General features: G+C 53.5%; 1 pseudogene; it reads left to right on the top strand.

Annotated features, from left to right (window-relative positions):
• Nucleotides 1–17,046, top strand: part of LOC107161058 — a 24,344-nt pseudogene extending 7,298 nt beyond the window's left edge.
• Nucleotides 17,047–17,251: the final 205 nt, after the last annotated feature.

Genomic DNA, 17,251 nt, shown 5'->3' on the forward strand with positions numbered 1-17,251 from the left:
CTCTCTCTCTCTCTCTCTCTCTCTCTCTCTCTCTCTCTCTCTCTCTCCCTTTCTCTCTTTTGGGACTATGGCCTCTGAGCCATCCCCAGCCCCTGTGTGACAATAATGCTGAACTGAAGATTTCTAATTCTGAACTTCTGCCCCGAAGCTAAGCTTTGTGTCACATTGAACTTAGGCTTTTTATTTTTATTTTTTAGTACCAGGGATTGGATTGAACCCAGGGGCATTTAACCCCTGAGCCCCATCCCCAGCTCTTTTTATACTTCTTTTAGAGACAGGGTCTCACAAAGTTGCTGAGACTGGCCTCCAACTCTCAATCTTCCTGCCTCAGCCTCCTAAGCTTCTGAGATTATACGTGTATACAATCACACCTGGGTTTTACGTTTAAAATTTTTCTCTCTATTGTTTTTTCTTCATTTTTCTTTTTCTTTTCCCTTTTCATTTCCTATTTTTAAGGGTCTCACTATGTTTCCCAGGCAGTCCTGGAACTCCTGGGTTTAAACCTTCCTCTTGCCTCAGTATGCTGAGTAACTATGGCTACAGATGTGTGCTATGGTGCCTGGCTTTCTTTTCCTTATTTAAACATGTGCCAGTGACTTTATTTAACTCATTAATTAAATATATGAACCATATTCCAATAGCTCAGGAGGCTGAGGCAGGAGGATAGCAAGTGGGAGGCCAGCCTCAGCAACTTAGCCAGACCCTGAACAACTCAGTGAGTCCTTGTCTCTAAATAAAATATAAAAGGGACTGGGGATGGGGCTCAGGGTTTTAGGGCCCCTGAATTCCATTCCTGGTACCAAAAAGAACCAAAAAATTGTGACCAGTAAGATAGGACAACCTTTCAAATACCTGAACATTATTATTTTTAAAACTTAAATTAAAAAAAAAAAAACACCATTTTTCTGGGCTGGAGCGGGGGCTCAGTGGTAGAGCACCCACCTAGCATGTGTAGGGCCCTGGGTTCAATCCTCAGCACCACATAAGAATAAAAATAAAAAAATAAAGAAATTGTGTCCATCTACAACTTAAAAAAAATTAAAAACCCCATTTTTGTGAGACAAAAACCTGATAAAACTGGCCTTCACACAGTTGCTTGTGTTTCAATGGCTCAGTGGGAACTGAAATGCTTTAAAACTTGAAAAAGTAGAGGTCACCAGGCACATTTGATGGGAGTGGTCCCTGGGGTGGGGTGGTGGGGGACACAGCAGGTGCTTTTGATGGCAGCAGGTGAGAGAAATTTCTAGATCCTGCCACAGAATGAAAGGGCAAGCTGTAACCTCCCCTCAGACAGGAGCCTTCTGTCCCTGCACCTTTGACTTCCTGAGAAGCTGCAGAGGGAGGGAGAGAGGGTCAGTTGTCCCCATGTATGCCACTCCCTTAATGTGATAAAGGACTCTGTCAGGGACTTAGAAACCCAAGCCAGTAGATAAAACCCATGTCCTTTGTGCTGTCGTGGCCAGAGACAGCGCCTGCAGCCCCTCTCTTGGCCACCAGCTGGGCCCATGGTCCACTGGGCCTTCCCCTGTCTTCTGGTCACCACCGAGAAACTTCTAGACAAATATGAGTGGCTGAAAGATGGGGATGCCTTCCTTCCCCTCCTGGAGAAATTTCATGTCACTGTCCCCTGACAGTAAGTATGGGCAGGCATTCCATTTGGAGGAATTTCCTCTTTGAAGAATAGAAAATGTTCTATTAAAAAAATCAAAGTAGGCTTAAAAGCCCAGAATTTTCCAAGCTTGACAGAGTTTTCTGATACCTTCATGTTTTCTGTGAAATTTATTTTTTCTTTTTTTTTTTTTTTTGTACCATGGATTTAACCCAGGGGCCCTCAAACCCTGAGCCCCATCCCCAGCCCTATTTTGCATTTTATTTAGAGTCAGAGTCTCCCTGAGTTGCTCAGGGCCTCAGTGTTGTGGAGGCTGGCCTCTAACCCATGATCCTCCAGCCTCAGCCTCTGAGCTGCTGGGACTCGAGGTGTGCACAGCTGCTCTGGGCTTTGTTTGGGAAGTTTGTCTTGGGGTTCGGGAGCTGGGAATTTGGTTCATCAAACACAGAATGTGGCTTCTCTTTTGGGTGTTTTCTAAAAGCCCCATTTATAGGCTCTCAGGTAGATCACAGACAGAGGAGAGCTGGCCTTTAGCTTCCTGTCTTGAGTGTTCTTGTCCTGTTTGGGTTTCTGGAGAAGAGAAGGCAAGGGATGGTGTGATAAGATAACACCCCCCCTTGAACAGTGGGAAGTGGCCTGAGTGTCTGATCCTGTGGCCATGTCTCTGCCTTTGGGACATTTCCATATCAGCTCACAGGGAGCCCGATGGCCACCTGCCAGCAGAAGTCCTTTGTGGTCTCCCCATTTGTAAGGAGAGCAGTGGTCCTCAGCTCTCCTTTTTTTTTTTTTTTGAGGTGGGGCACCAGGGATTGAACCCGGAGCACCTAACCACTGAGCCACCTCCCAGCCCTGTTTTGAATTTATTTGGAGACAGGGTCTCACTGAGTTGATCAGGGCCTCACTGAGTTGCTGAGGCTGGTCTCCAGCTCACCGTAATCCTGCCTTGGCCTCCCGAGCTGGGATGACAGGCATGGGCCACCGCTCCCTGTAGTGTTGCTCTCCACTCGTGGTGGTGTCTCTGGGTTGTACTGGAGGGTGACTTGTCAGTTCTTGTGCTGTGGCAGTTTGAGGTAAGAAGGTTGTTGGTGGGGAGGGGATGGATGTGGAGAGAAGGATGGTCCCATTTCTCACTGTGTCCCCATTGGCAGTCCCTCCCAGGGCTGCGGATAAAGGAGGCCAAGGAGGTCTACGAGGGGGAGGTGACCAAGCTGACACCATGTGAGACTGAGAACCCCATGGGCGGCTATGGCAAGACCATCAGCCTCATGATCATAGGACTCAAGACAGCCAAGAGCAACAAGCAGCTCAAGGGGAGTCCGTCCTGAGCCTTGTCCTCAGCACTGTGGCACTGGGCAGGTGGTGTGACCTCTGTGTCCATTTTTCCTTGGCCTCTGCACTGCTGATGCCATATGGGACACTCAGGATAACACTGTGTAGTATAAAGGGACATAGAGGGCTTTGACATAGGTACCTTCATGAGGTAGCTCTTTCTTTTCTCATTGCTCCTGGGAGTTGTGTGGTTAAGTCAAGAAATTGCTTCTGCCATCTCATCACCCACATGATGACCATTGGCCAGCCAGGCACAGTGGAGCACACCTGCCATCCCAGCCGCTCAGGAGGCTGAGGCAGGAGGATCACAAGGTGGAGGCCAGCCTCATCAACTTAGTCAGGGCCCTGAGCAGCTCAGGGAGAGCCTGTCTCTAAATAAGATAAAAAATGTGGCTCGGGATGGGGCTCAGGTGTAAGTCACCCCTCGGTTCAATTCCCAATACTGCCCCCTCACCTCCCCCAAAAGTCAAAGTGGACATAATTTTGTTTCTTTTTTCTTTCTTTTTCATAATGTTTTTACTCATCCACTGTTGTTATGATTGACTCACACTAGCTCTGTACCTGTCCCCTGCTACATAGATAGGTCCCCTGCTGCGGGCTTGGGGAGGTATTTTACCTGTGGCTCCTGGCAGCTGTGTGCCCATGTGTGCAGGCACTGTGAATCTAATTTTCCCTGTTTTCCAGATCAAGGCCTCAGGCTCAGGAAGAGGCTCCACAGTCATCCTGCGTCCACTGCTGGCTGAGGGGCAGGGTGACTGCAAGTCCTCTGGTGCTCAGTGACCCCTGTGAGTCCTCTGAGCTCTCTGGGGCTCAGTTTTTCATCTCTAGACCACTCTCCATCCACCATAGAATCTCTCCATCTTTCCCCCTTTTATAATTTTATGGTTCTTTGATTCTCTGAGGTAGTTTCTTGGTCACTGCTGTATGGAGATCATGAAAATATCACTTCCCCCAAGGCCTATTTTTCTGTTTTCCAACAGGGCCTTCATTGATAGACCCAACCTGATCTTTTCTTAAAATTGGGAGGCATATTGCCACAAAGCCATGAAAAGATAATTTCGGCTTTACTATAAATTACTGCAAATTCTGAAACTGCTTGGAAGGCCTGCCCGTGCCTTGAACTCACCCATGCCTGGCTCTCTGACCAGATAGCAGTCCTCTCTGAAACTTAGTGACACCTCACAAATATTGGCCTTCCCTGGCCAGACAACAAACCTCTCTGAGGCTCTAATGGTCCTCATAAATTCTGATGTTGGGGCCAGGAAAAAAAAAATGTAAACTACCATTAGCGTGATGCTCGTCAGAGTTCCGTCATCTGTAACCCCCCTTTGTGTAACTTTCTGGGCTATAAAGCTGGGCTGTAGGAAAGGTGGGGTTGCTGTCTTGTTCCCGCGGTTTGGGGAGGGAAAGGCAGCCTGGCCGGTCAAAATAATAAGCTTGCTTTAATTAGATTTTAATTGGAGTCAGTGGTCTTTTCTTGCATCCTGGTCTAACATTCATCTCAGGAGCTTGGCTCCGCAAACCTCTATCTCTCTCTCTTTAATCCCTCATCACATCCTGTCCACCCTGGATTAATGAGGTTCTGAGAAGGTGGCCCTTTCTCAGGAATGACACCTTGAGCCAGTTCATCTGGAAAATCAACGGTATAAAAGTGCCTGAGAGGAAAAGAGAAAAATTGTCCTCTTTCACGTTGGAGAGAGGACACAGGAACACAGTGGAAACTTGAGCCATCCATCGGTCTGCTTTGACCAGCGTCTCAAAAAAAGAGCCTAATGGAGAAGAGTAAAATTGTCTTCCAAAACAAAGGTGACCTTCCAAGGGACCTCATTCCCATGAATGGCCACCTGCTGTCCCTCCCCCTGGCCTTTGGCCACCACATACTGACTTTGTTTCTAGATTGGCCTTTTGGGGGCCCCCTCCTGCCGAGGGAGCCCTGCAGTGGATGTTAGGCTGTGTCGTGCCCACCGCCACCCCCCTTTGACTCTGGACTCTGTCTGGGACAGAGCTCAGGTGTGTTTCCACAGGGTGGCTGTCTGTAGCAGCTGCTCTGGAAGCTCAGCCTCAGGACCTGTCTGCCAGCCGGGTCCTGCAGAGGCTGCTGTCCTTGCCCAGTGCACACCCCTGGGGAAGAGCAAGGCCCCATATAGCAGTATCACCCTGAGATGTATGTGCACAGCCCCAGGGGCCAGAGGTGCTAGGATTTTCTTTTTTGTGGTCCTGGGGCTCAAACCCAGGGCCCTGGCCATAGTGAACTAGCGCTCTGCCACTGAGCTGTGCCCCAGCCCCAGGGCCTAGCTATGTGGTCTAGACTGGCCTCCACCTTGGTGATCCTCCTTCCTCAGCCTCCTGACCCAGACAGTTTGAGGGGATTCCAACTTTTGTTTCCCCTTCTGAGCTGGACTCCTCTGTGGGTGCTTCTGGGTACTGTCACATATAGGAGGAGACCAAGGCCCAGAGAGCCGGAATCATGGGCCACGTCAAATGCAGCCTCAAGTGGCTAAGCAGGAAGCTCTGGTGTCCCTAACCCAAGGGCTGGAGCTGTAGTTGTGCTCCTGGCGGGTGCCATGGGGCATGGCCATGGACATATGTCCCCTCTAAGGGCAGCTGGGTCCCTGTGAGAATGCTCCTACCACTTTGCATCCCCTGAAGTCAAGGCAAAGAGGAGTAGTGGTGACCTTCTCTTGTCCCCTGCAGGCAGACACAGTCACCCTCAGGTTCACCTCCTGGTGTGCTAGCCCCCCAGTCCAGGCTCTTGTGTCCTGCCACATACCCTCATACCCCCCACTCCTACTGTCACTGGCTACCTCAGGTGTCTGTCTGTCTGTCTCTCTCTTGTGTTTAGTCCTGTGAACTGAACCCATAGTGCTTAAGCAGGGAGCCAGAAGCCTGCCCTTTTTATTTTGCTTTGTATTGTTTTGAGAGAGTCTCCCCTTGCTAAGTTGCTGAGGCTGGCCTCCAACTTGGTGATCCTCCTGCCTCAGCCTCCTGAGTCCCTGGGATGACAGGTGTGCACTGCTGTGCCTGGCCCCTCAGGTCTCTTACAGAAAGGTGCCTTCCCCCGGGGTCAGAAGGAACTGGAACATGCATCATGGTGGTCTGAGTCCCCCTTTGTCTGGTTTGGTTTGGTTTTTGCTGAACCCCAGCATTTTGGAAAGTCTTCAGAAGTGAGTGGAGGCCAGGGACATCATCTACATGGAGGCCAACAGCGGGGCTGTGAAGGTATGCTCCCCAGAGACAGCTCCACTCCTGAGGGTCTGCCAGAGGGAGACCTGGGTGACCAGGACGTCACTTTGCTCAGCGGGGGTGGGTGGGGGAAGGTCAGCAGCTGTCCCTTTACCTAAGTCACCTTGGCTTTTCTCTGTCTTCCTCTCCTTGTGACTTCAGCAGGCAGAGTGTTCAAGACCCAAACCCTGTGGGGGACAGGGACCAGACAGCCTTCGTCCCTTCCTGCTGCACCAGGCTGAGTGTTCCATCTTTCCTTATCTCCCTGGTGTCCCTCCCTGAGTCCTGAGCCTGGGGAGAGCACCAGGTGGCTCCTCCTCTATCTGCTGCTGTGTCCCACGGTGGCTGCACCTCCCTGGTTCATGGATGAGTCTAAGGTCTCGTGTCACCCATAAATCACCACCTAGAAGAGCCTGGGCCCCCGGCTCCAGTGAGTCCCCTGGATGCTCCTTTATCAGGAGTGAAAAGAAAGGGGAGAGAATCTTCCAGAAAGTCTCAAGGGTTGCCCAGGCAGGTCTGTGAGCCCAGCGTGGCACCAGGCTGCGGGGATCAGGTGGAGGGCACCGTTGGGGGCCCTCAGTGGGCAGCAGGGACCTTTCTGTCACTGAGCTCTGTGTGGTCCCGGTGCCCCATGGTCTGCTGGCAGAGGCAGGGCAGGTGCGACTCCTAGGCCACAGAGTTCACCCTGGAGGCCAAGGAGGACATGCCCTGCCCAAGGGCAACATGCACAAGAAGAAGGAGGTCATCTAGGATGGGACATTGCATGACCTGGACGTGGCCCACACCAGGCACCAGGGACAGGCCCTGCTGGTCCAGAGCATGCCCAAGGCCCTGGGAACCAGTGGCCAGGGCTGTGCTGTCCTCCTGGCGGCCCTCTGGGAGGCTCAGCAATGAGCACAGCATGAGTTTTGGCCCCTTTGTCCCAATGTCCAGATGCTGTCACGGCTGATCTCTGGGCATTGTCTGCCCCTGGCTGCCTGCCAGCCTGCTGGGGGCTGCTATCCACCCCGGGCTGGGGGTTTCTGGTGGGAGCCTTCACAGGGCTTCAGACAGCCTCACGGAGGCTCTGGCCTTTGCAGAGCCCAAGCCCCGAGTCCTCCAGCTCCCAGCTGGCGCTGCTCTGGGCCCTGCTGGACAGAGAGTCAGGTTTGCTCTTCATCCTGATGGGGCCTCCTCCTCCCAACCAGGAACAGGCTTTCTGCTGGGAATCTGATTTTGCTTTTTGTCCCTTGGAGCTTTGCCCAGGAGAGGCCAGAGGCTCTTGGGATTGGAGATTCTTCCTATCTGGCCGGAGGTTTTTTTTTTTGTTTGTTTGTTTGTTTTTGTACTGAAGCTTAAACCCCAGGGGTGCTTACACATGGAGCCCCGTCCGCAGCCTTTTTTATATTTTATTTAGAGACAGGGTCTTGCTGAGTTGCTCAGGACCTCACTAAGTTTCTGTGGCTGGCCTCTAACTTGCAGTCCTCCTGTCTCAGCCTCCCAAATTGCCAGGATTTTTAAAGACACGTGCCACCACGCACGACTCTGCTTGATTCTTGCAGGTCAGGGGAAACCTTGAGGGGATCCCTCTGAGTTCAGGAGCCCCTCAGCCTTTCCAGGGGAGCTGTGCTGGGCCTGTCCACCTCAGGATTCCAAGTTGAGTGACATCAGGGACCCGAAGGAGGCAGGAGGATGGGCTTTGGTATCTGCCTTAGAAAGTCCTCTCCTACAGGGGCGACAAGACGTCCTGTCCATATGGGCAAGTTGATAAAGCCAAAGAAGACAGAGATCACAGGGAGGACACGTGGCAAAGCCTGAGCCCGGAGCCGAGTTGAGGCCCTGCCTCTGACGTGCTCCTGGCTCTAAGCGCACCCCACTGAGCGGCTCTGAGTCTTCACTCCCTTTAGAAGCCGTGACCACACTGTGTGCCCTGGCCCTGCTGAGGCCAGCATCTGCTTCCTTTGAGGTCCCAGAAAGGTACCAATTTTGACACCAGGCAGTGGGTCTTCCTTGCTCCATTGTGGACTTTTTTTTTTATGTTGGTGATTGAACTTGGGGGCCCTCGACCACTGAGCAACGTCCCAGCACTCTTATTTTTTATTTAGAGACAGGGCCTGGCTGAGTTGCTTAGGCCCTTGCTAGGTTGCTGAGGCTGGCCTCCAACTTGTGATCCTCCTGCCTCAGCCTCCCCAGCTGCTGGGATGACAGGCATGTGCCATTGCGCCTGGCTCTTCCCCAATTTTATGTCCTTCTCGGGCGCATTACCACTTTACTCCCTGAAAATGTAAGTTCAACATGAATCCACTGTTGCCTTGAGGCTTTGCAGCAGCCTAAGCTCCTCCGTGAGTTGCCAATAGCAGATCCGTCTCTGAAATTGGTTTTGACAGCCCTGCATCATGGCTCTGGGTGAGGACAGGCCTCAGATCCTGGTTCTTTGGGAACAGCTCCATCCTGATGACAGGGCGCGCTGGTTTGGAAGGTGAGGGCTAGGACCTGAGGTGGGTCTGCTGTTCTGCAGGGGCTGATGGTTCTGGGGCCGAGGCTGGGCCTGCTCTGACCCTTCTTGCTCAGGTTTCCTTGGGAGAGGATTCTAACTTCACTTGATGGAAAGTTCATTAACCTGAGCATTATCACACAGGGCCTGAAATGGGCTCCTTGACTGAGTGCAGCAGAGGAGAATCTGCGTATGAAAACACATCTCCCTGGGGCTCCCAAGTGGAGTGTCTTGGCATCAGGCTTTGGGCTAGATGGGGCAGCTCCTGGACACTGCACCCCATACAGCTCCACAGAAGGCTTTATGTGGCATTTGGGGGAAATGATGCCTGTTTTCTTTTTTTCTAGATGAGGGTACAGGGATTCAACTCAGTGGCTCTTGACCCCTGAGCCCCGTCCCCAGCCCTATTCTGTATTTTATTCAGAGACAGGGTCACAACTGAGTTGCTCAGGGCCTTACTAAGTTGCTGAGGCTGGCCTCAAATTTGCAATCCTCCTGCCTCAACCTCCCAGGCTGCTGGGGTTATATGCATGTGCCACAACACCTGGCATTCTTGTTTTCAAATGATGACACCAAACCTGGAATGGGTCCAGTATCCAGCCTGGGGTCCAAGAGCCAGTAGGAGAATCAGGCTGCAGGGTTGGGTCTGGAGGGAACTGAGGTGGGGAGAATAGAGCAGGTGACATTTTCCCCACTGGCTGGGACCCTGTCCGAGGCGAGATCAACAAGGTGGTGAACAAGTATATCAACCAGGGAGTGTCCGAGCTGGTCCTCAGCATGCTGTTCGTGGACAAGGTGCATATGCTGGACATCGAGGGCTTCACCTCCCTGTACCAAGCTCTGGAATCTTCCATCACCCCCATCGTGATTTTTGCCTCCAACGAAGGCAATTGTTTTATCAGGTAGGTGCTGCTGGCTGTCCCTGCTCCCCAGGTCTGTCCCCACCCATGATGTCACAAGTCAGGATGGAATGAAGGGAGTGCATGTTGCTCCTGGGAGGAGACATCAGGGGGACTGAAGGCTGCACCTGACCTGTCCCTGATGGGCAGGGTCTCCACGGGCTTCTGAGGCTCGACATTCCTATGGGGAGCAAAGGCCTGAGGAGGTGGGGCCACTCTGGTGACCTGAGTGTAAGCATCCTCACACTGGCTCCCAGAGGCCAGCAGAGCCTACTTCATCTTTAATGAGGACACTGAATGACATCGCACCTTGTCCCTTGTCATAGGTGGGAACAGAGGTTTGTCTCTGAATTTCTTCTTCTTAGCTCCCTATGACAGCAGCATGCATCCCACATGTCACCTACAAGGGGTGTGATTTTCATTCCTTGGCTTACCCTGCTGTGGGGTGTCCCTGGTTGTGTTCCTATATGAACATGGGAAAGTGACGTCCATTCATCCCCCTGTCTCTCCCAGTCCCTCCCCTCCCGTCCCTTTGTCTCATCCAATGAAATTCTATTCTCTTCTCCCCTATTATGAGTCAGCATCTGCATGTCAGAGAGGACACTTAGCCTTTGTTTTTTGGAATTGGCTTACTTACTCAGCACGATCCTCTCCAGCTCCATCCATTGACCTTCAAATGCCATCATTTCATTCTTCTTTATGGCTGAGTAATATTCCACTGTGTATAGGGACCACAGTTTCTTTATTTGTCCATCTGCTGGGGGGCACCTAGGCTGGTTCTGTAGCTTGGCTACTGTGAGTTGAGCTGCTCTAAACACTGAGGAGAATGCAGGTCTCTCCAGGAACAAAACCAGTAAGGACAGTAAGACCTTTCTGGAGACACAGTGGGGCCTCTGGCACTTGCCTGGCCTCAGCCTGCCTTTGAGTATAGTTGCTCCAGGCCGGGGGAGAGGGGGTCTGGTGCAGAATGGCTTGGACACATCTTTAGCACAGTGGCCCTGCTATCTGCTCCACAGCTGGGGGACATTCCTCCCTGGGCCCCTGTGCTGGAGGCCTCCCCGCCTCCCCTCAGACCCAGCGGCTCAGTGGGCAGGTCGCGCCCTCAGGGTTTTCTGTCTTCCTGGTTCAACAGGAGCTGGGCCTGGGCCTGCTCAGTGCAGTTGGCAGGAGGGCCTCTTCCACCCCAGCAGCTGAGGGCCATGGGGACGAGTCCCTGAGAATGCATGCTGGGGTAGGAATTAGAAAAAAACCCTGTGGTCCAAGTGTCTCAGTACAGCTGCAGCCAGAAATGACCCCCCATTTGCCCAGACTGGCTGCTGAGTGACAGACAATGGGAAATTCAGTGGCTCTCGATGAGAAGCCCCATCTCAGGAGCTAGGGGACCAAAGCACCAGGCAACCCACGGGTCCCTGCCACTGGCTTCTCCCTTGCCCTTGGGATCTGAGCCAATGACCCAGGCTCATGGGCAGCATTGTGTGGTCCCCCCAAGTCCCCTGATGTGACTGAACAAGATCAGGGTGAAAGTGCCTACCGCAGCCTTAGGGACAGCTGGTGTCAGCCTGGCCAGCTGCTGGGGGAGCTCAGGGCACCCTGGGTGGCATTAGGAGCTGGGGGCCCTGCAGCCACCACCTGTTACTGTAGGAGTCCCTTCACTGGGTCCCCTTACTGGATCCCCTCACTGGGTCCCCCTCACTGGGTCCCCTCGCTGGGTCCCCTATCTGGGTCCCGCCTGGCTGGCCGAGGGCTCCACATGGATATATGGCCCCCCTGCTGGGGAGCCCTGCTCACAGCCCCCCCAGGATCCCTGGCCTGGCCAGAAGGTGTCTTCAGAGGGTGCTGCTCTGAGCCACAGAGAAAGCTCCAAGGGAAGGTGGCTCTGACCTGAGAATCTGCCTGTGGGGATGGAGCCACGTGGTCTCCAGAACAGGACTCTGGTACCTAGTCCCTGGGTCGTGGTTGAGCAGCCCTGAGGGACGTGGCTGCTGCCCCCCAACCCCAGGACCAGGGGCTGTGACCTGGTGTCCAGGGAGTGCGCAGCCCAGAGGCAGGCTGGGCTGTGACCAAGGCTGGACTGGGCCAGGAGCCGGGGTTCTGGGCAAGATAGGGTTGGGGCAGGGGCTGAGGAGTATCTGGGACATGGGCACACTGTGGGCGACTCCTGACCTGCTGCCCACAGGCTGCTCCCAAGGGGACCTTCCAGCTCCCTGCCCTGCAGACCCACGTCTGACCCCGGGACTCATGAGGGTCAGGGGGAGAAGGGACAGTGTTGGCTGAGGGCTTCTTCTCCTGGCTTTCCACGTGGGCCCTCGGGGGCAGTGGGACATGCTGAGAGCCCGTGGGACTGCCCTGACTTGGGGACCTGCCCAGTACAGAGCCAGCAATTGTCCGCCCCAGCAACACCTGGCTTCAAGGCCCACCCCCCACCCAATGCATTTAGAGACAGAGTCTCACTGAGCTGCTTATTTAGCACCTTGATTTTGCTGAGGCTGCCCTCCAGCTACGATCCTCCTGCCTCAGCCTCCCAAGCTGCTGAGATGACAGGGGTGGGCCTCTGCATCATCCAGTCTTTTTAAAAAGTCTTAGGTGGTGAGTCTGGATGGCAGCCTTGGCCTCCTCATTTCCTTCTGTGTGGGGCTAAGCAGGGAGCCCAGCGCCTCCCGTGCTAGGCCAGCTCCAGGCCATAGGCGTCAGGCCATAGGCAGTGATGTGGCCTGGTCTCAGTGGGAGCCTGTGGCTTGGTCCCAGGTGAGGCTTTGAAACAGCCTATGGAGATGCAGCTCCTACACCCTGGAAAACTCCAGTAGCACTTAGTGTGTCTACAAAATTGCAAAACTGCCACCACAGTCTGTTTTAGAATGCTGCAACCCCCATCCCCGTTAGCTGTTCACAGCCCCTCTGCTGCTGTGTCCCATCCATCACCCCAACCTCAGGCAGTGGGAGGCTGCTTTCTGTCCCTTAGCCTTTTGTGGCTGTGGGTGGGGTGTGACTGACAGGCTTCACCCCTGTCCTCCAGGCCCTTGAATCCCCTGTGGCTGAGGAGCACCCACTGCATGGGGCCTTCACCAGCTCATGGATCTGTGCACTTGATGTTGGGTGGTTTGGCTGTCGGAGTGACGCTGCCACAGATGTGTGGGGACTGCAGTTTCTTCTTTTGTGTCTGTGTGGAGGGGTGGAGCTGCTGTGTCACATGGCACCTCTGACCTTCCAAGGAACTGCCAGAAGGATGGCTTTATTGCCACACTTCTACCAGGAATGTCTGAGGGTCTTGGTTTTTCCACGTGCCACTTGACATCTGTTACTGTCCACCGTAGATGTCCTGGTGGGTGTGCGGTGGCCTCTCACTTGATTTGCATTTGTCAAGGACCAGCGAGACTGGATTTTTTGTGTTTTACTGGCTATTTGTATATCTTTGAAGAAATATCTTTTTGTATGTTTGGCCCTTTTTTATTCATGTTATCTTATTATTGAATTGTAAGAGCTCTTTATATATTGTGGATACTAGACCTTTTCCATGTGTTTGATGTGTAAGTATCTTTTATTCTTTGAGGAGTCTTTTCAGTGTTTGAACAGGGTCTTTGACATAAAGGAGTTCTGAATTTTGACTTAAAATTCCAGTTGATTGTGCTGGAGGTGTATGTGGCTCAGTGGTAGAGTGCTTGCCCAGCATGCCCGAGGCCCTGGGTTCCAGCACCAGCAACACATACATATACAAAAAACAAGAATTGCAGTTTATTTGCTTTGTGTGTGTGTGTGTGTTTGGCCTCATATTTAATACATCATTGTCCAGCCAGGAGCAGTGGCATACACCTGTAATTCCAGAGGCTCAGAAGGCTGAGGAGACTGAGGCAAGAGGATCATGAGTTGGAGGCCAGCATCAGCAAGGCCCTAAGCAACCCAGTGAGATCCTGTCTCTAAACAAAAATTAAAAAGGGCTGGATCTGGGGCTCCATGGTGGAGCCTCCCAGCACCAAACAAAATCAACCAAATAGGGGTTCTCTGGGGCCACTTGAGGGTCAGTATATTACCTGTCCCTGGCTCTGCTTTCCTTGGGTCACCCCCTCACTCTCTGTGACTGTCAGTGCCCCCTTCCCAGTTCCAAGTGTCCAGTGTCTTGTCTCAGACAAGCATAGGTGATGGGACTCCTCTTGGCCTTCACAGAGGCACTGAGGATATCCCCTCTCCCCACAGGATCCCCCTGGACCTGCTGGACTGTGGGATGATCACCCACACCCTGCTCTACTCACAGCAGGAGATGAAGCAGGTGTGCACCTGCCGCTGTCCGCTCCTGCCTTCACTGCCAGCCCCTCACCACCCTGGGCAGCTCCTGTTACCCAGAGGCTCTGTCCCCTTATCTGCAGGGTGGGTTGGTTACAGGGACATTGTCCAGTGTCCCAGAGCCTCCGTTCCACTGGGTCTTGCCTGTTCTCACTTTTAACCCCCTCTGGTTAAGTTTGAGGGAGAGAATAAAAAACAGGGACTGAACCAGGACCTTCGACTCGGAGCCTGTCCCCAGCCCTGTTCTGACTTTGATTCAGAGACAGGGTCTCACTAAGCTACTCAGGGCCTCACTTTTTCTGAGACTGGCTTTGAACTCAGGATCCTCCTGCCCCGGCCTCCCAAGTGCTGGGATGACAGGCCTGTTCTCTGAGCCCAGCTGAAAGGCATTGCTGGGGCACCTTGTAGCAGTGGTGGCCTGCTTAGAGGGTCGCTTCCTGGGGTGCACGCTGTCCTGGTCACCTGGACCCCACCTTGCTGGTCTCGCAAGGCCTCTTCTGTGTGCAGGCCCCAGCATGCCCGGCCTCCCTGGATCCCTAGCTCTGTCCCTCTGGACAGTCAGTGGGCGGGCTTGGACTGTCCCAGCACCTCTCATGAAGGCTGCAGGGAGGACTGGGTGTCCCTGGTCCCTGCGCCTCCACCCTTGTAGTGTTTTGATGGCTGTAATTGAAGCCAGGACTATTTGAGACCTTGTTTATGGAGCTACCAGAGTGACAAATCCCTGTTGTGTACGAGGCTTGAAGCCCCAGTGATCTCGGCCACACCACACGCCACCTGATTACCCGGCATTTATCACCTAGTCCCCGCGGGAACAGTGACAGGTGTCACCGTGACAGATGACATGGCCCCACTGATGCCGTGCAGGCTGCCAGATCCTGGGGACACTTTCTGATTTATTGGACTATCACGTTCACCTGGCAAATAAAAATGGCTCCTCTCAGTCCCAGGCTGCGGAAGGAGGCTGGAGCCTTGCGGGCCAGGGTGCAGGGACAGAGGGGGACACCAGGTACTATTTAGTCAGTGAGCCAGACACTGGCTGTGCAGGTGGCCCGGGTCCTCTGGAGGATACAGCCAGCCTCCTGCTCCCCAGTCCAGCAGCATGAGATGCTGCACAGAGTCATTTTAAAGCACTGTATATAAAGGGGACATTTGGGCCCTGTCACTTTTTTTTTTTTGGTACAGGGATTGAACCCAGGGTCACTTAACCCCTGAGCCCCCTCCCTAGCCATTTTTCTATTTTATTTAGAGACAGTGTCTCACTGAGTTGCTCAGGGTCTCGCTAAGTTGCAGAGGCTGGCCTCCACCCTGCGATCCTCCTGCCTCACCCTCCTAATGCTGAGATTATAAGCGTGTGCCACTGTGCCTTGGGTCTGGTCACTGTTGATCATGTTTTTTTCTCCTCTGAACGATAATTAAGATCCGAGCCCATATGGAGGGGATCGACATCAGTGAGGAGGCGCTCAACCACCTGGGGGAGACTGGCATCAAGACCACTCTGAGGTGAGGTGGTGGCCTCTTGGGCCCAGGAGGAGGCTGCCCAGGGCTTAGGCTGTCTCTGGTTTTCCAGGTGTGACAAGTCCTGGGACACTGTGGCCTAGACTGCTGAGTGGCTGAGGTGGCTTGTGAAAGTCAGATTGACAAGAGGGGTCCCCCTTGTCCTGAAGTTAACACTCCCTCTGCAGGAGGTCACTGATCCTGACACCATCCTCTGGGACAGGAGATGGACAGAGCCAGAGCCTGGGCTCTGTGGGGGCCTCGCCAGCTCAGCCCCTCCCCTGGGTCCTGGTTCCTGTCAAGAAGCATGAGGACAGTGGGCTCTCAGACCAGGGAGGGTATCCCCAACAGTCTGCGAGGCCTGTGACCCATTTCCTCACTCACCACATGTACCTGGGGTCCAGCTGAGCCTACAGCTGAAGCCACCTTGGCTGGGTAGTGGCTTCACTGACTTTTAACCTCTCTGAGCTGAAGACACACCCGGACCTTGATTTTGTTGATTTATTGTGACATGGGGCTGAGGAGCAAATCCAGGGCCTCACAAGTGCTAGGCAGGCGCCCTACCACTGAGCCCCATCCTCAGCCCTTTTTTGCACTTTATTTAGAGGCAAGGTCTTAATGAGTTGCTCAGGACCTCACTAAGTTTCTGAGGCTGGCCTCCAACTTGCTATCCTCCTGCCTCAGCCTCAAGAGCCCTTGGGAAGCCACTGTACAAGGCTTGGGGAATTTCTAGACTAGGGTTAAGATGTGAGGACTAGCACTTATGTCATGCTGGTGGCCTCTCTGATGGGGCTATGACTGTGATGTTCCCAGTCATGGAAGCTCTGTCCTTTGCTGGCTCCACAACAACCAGCCAGAGCCTGGAGGGGGCCCAGCTGGCAGAGTCCTGCTGCCCTTGGACCTGCAGGGGACTTCCTCTGAGCCCAGCTTGACTGATGGCCCGACTGTCCACTGCAGGTCCTTGGTGAAGCTGCTGACCCCAGCCAACCTGCTGGCGAAGATCAATGGGAAGAACAGCATCGAGCAGGAGCATGTGGAAGAGATCAAAGACCTTTTGTATGACACCAAATCCTCGGCTAAGATCCTGGCTGACCAGCAGGACAAGTCCATGAAGGAACCCGTGTGGCAGTCCATGGGATACTGTGTCCCCCCTAGGGGAAGCGTGCATAGCCTAGGCCTGGCTTGCCCCTCACCTGTGAGGTCTGAAATGTTGTCTGTTCTGTCTGAAGAGCATTTTTTAAGTTATAACTTTTGGGATTGCTTTAGCGGAATCCTCCCTCCCCTGAGGTGTTTTTAAATAAAATCTTAAATGTTATTTGGACAACACCACCCCTCCCCCTCCATCTCCCTCCCCCTCCCTCTTTTAAACTGTTTTTAAGGACAAGGAATAACTGGGATTAAACACAAGGACATTTTTATTCAGAGACAGGGTCTCGCTGAGCTGCTCAGGGCCTTGCTGGGTTGCAGAGGCTGGCCTCCAACCAGCGATCCTCCTGCCTCAGCCTCCCAAGCCACTGGGATGACAGGTGTGGGCCACCATACCCAGCTGGCCATATCTTAATTATCTACTATTGTTATATATATTTCTTCCAACATGGCCTGGCTCGAGGCCAAAGGTGTGAGTTCTGGCCCCTGTCCCCAGGAAGGGTGCCTCTGTGTCCCCCACTGTGTGCTGTTGGTATTTCTCTCAGGTCAGGCCCTGGGACAAGCTCACTGTGATGCAGGTGACAGTGGGGCCAGTGTGAATCCCGAGATTTACCTCCACCTCTGCCCACCATCTCCTCATCCACTCGGTCCCATGTCCCCACACCTTGGCATCTGAGGTCTTGCCCGTGTGGGGAATGCCTTCATGTGCTCATGCACACTGTGCTTGGCCTATTGGGGAGGAACCTTCTGGAATGGCCAGCTTTCAGGGGCTGCCCCCTCCCACTCACGCAGTGGCCCTCTAAC

Source organism: Marmota marmota, unplaced genomic scaffold (genome assembly GCF_001458135.2).
Source record: "Marmota marmota marmota unplaced genomic scaffold, marMar, whole genome shotgun sequence".
Lineage (NCBI taxonomy): Eukaryota > Metazoa > Chordata > Mammalia > Rodentia > Sciuridae > Marmota > Marmota marmota.